General features: G+C 61.9%; 1 protein-coding gene across 1 annotated transcript in view; it reads left to right on the forward strand.

Annotated features, from left to right (window-relative positions):
* The first annotated feature begins 867 nt into the window (after positions 1-867).
* TELO2 (telomere maintenance 2) overlaps positions 868-1,609 on the forward strand; it is a 12,191-nt gene continuing 11,449 nt past the window's right edge. Inside the window, exon 1 of the mRNA XM_023728383.1 lies at positions 868-1,077. The gene's annotated coding sequence lies outside the window, so the exon portion shown is untranslated. The remainder of the gene's footprint in view (positions 1,078-1,609) is intronic.

Below are 1,609 nucleotides of genomic sequence, written 5' to 3' on the forward strand. Positions count from 1 at the left end.
TCCTCCAGCAACTGACCTCTCCTGATGATGGGTCCGAAGCAAGTGAGTCGGACAATACTCTGTTGCAACCCATAAAGTTTTCACTGGCTGATTTTTGGAAGCAGACCGCTAGATCTTCCTTCCTAGTCTGCCTTAGTCTGGAAACTCTGCCAAGCCTGACCACCATGGGTGACCCTGCTGGCATTCGAAGTATGGGGGGCTTAGCTTCTAGCATCACAGCAACAAGCAAGCCATCGCAGTACTTCAGACGTGGAGGGTGGTGTCTCACTCACACCACCACGCTTATTAAAGTCTGAAGTCATCTCAGTTGTGATTCTGCTGGACTCTAAGTCCCTGAGGGCAGGGACGGGCCCTGGATGGGGAGCGAGGCTGTCAAGGGCGCGAGGTCGGTCACGTGGTAGCGAGGCTAGTCACGTGGCAGCTGCTCGAACGGGGCACAGCACCCCGCCCTCCTGGCTCCGCCCACACCAGGCCTCCCACGACGAAGTACCACCCTTTCGCCCCGCCCCTCGTCCGCGCAGGCGCAGTTGCGGCTGCCCGCCTGCGCCGTCTTCGGGCTCCGCGCTTTCTCCGCAGATTCGTCACAAGCGGCCCGCGTGACCCGGCCCTAGAGCTTCCAAAAAGAAATAAGCGACATTTCTTCTTGTGCCCGGAGAGCTTCTGAGCCGCGGCTGTCTTCTCTGTGCCGCGAGCCGAGCGCGGGGCCAGGCCAGGACGGCCATGGCGAATCGGCGGCGAATCGGCGGCGGCCTCGCGGGGCGGGGCTTGAGCGTGCGCGGCGTTTTCGGAGGCGACCCGGCAGGCGGCGCGCGAGTCGGGGTACGCGAGCTCCCCAGGCCCGCAGGTGTGACCCCTTCGCCTGGCAAGGGGGCCTCCCTCCGGCCTGCGCCCAAGCTGTCGGGGCTCGTGAGCCGGCCGAGAGCCGCGTTTGGGGAGACCGCGTGGACCGGCTGGGTGAGGGGGCTTCACGTCCACATTTATGTTGCGGAACTGGAGAGTTGGAAGCGGCTCTCCGCCTGCGTGGGAATCAGGCTCGTGGGGACATTGATCCGGCCCCAGATGTCGCCGTATCTGGTGGTAAGACAGACACGAACCCCACTTAACGGACTCAATTTCGTGGGGGAGACCTAGGCGAGATGAATAAGCATTAAGTGTGAATGGTCGTGCGTTCTGCAAAGCAAACACTCTGGGTACCGGGAATCACAGACCAGTGCACTGGGGAGGTACAAGTGCCACTAGGTCCCTTGAGACCAAGTTCTCAGGCCTCGGACTGTTGACGTTTGGGGTCCCATCGCCTTGGTGGTGGGGTCTGTGCTATGCACTGTAGGCTGTATAGTGACAGCCCTGGTCTCTGTGCCACGGTCATGACAACCAAAAATGTCTCCAGGCATCGCCAGGTGTCCCCTGGGGGCACAACCACCCAGGATGAGAGTGCCTGCTGGGGAGGGTACAGTGGCAGCCTCAAGCTGTGAGTGGGACCCTTGGAGGGGAAAGAGATGGGACAGGCTGATGGGGCTGTTGGTGAGAGCGAGGGTCAGGTGGAGTGGGGCCCTAAGGGCAGGCTGAGGGGGCTGTTGGTGAGAGGGAGGGTCAGGTGGAGTGGGGCCCT

This window comes from Trichechus manatus, unplaced genomic scaffold (genome assembly GCF_000243295.1).
Source record: "Trichechus manatus latirostris isolate Lorelei unplaced genomic scaffold, TriManLat1.0 scaffold00024, whole genome shotgun sequence".
In the NCBI taxonomy this organism is placed as follows: domain Eukaryota; kingdom Metazoa; phylum Chordata; class Mammalia; order Sirenia; family Trichechidae; genus Trichechus; species Trichechus manatus.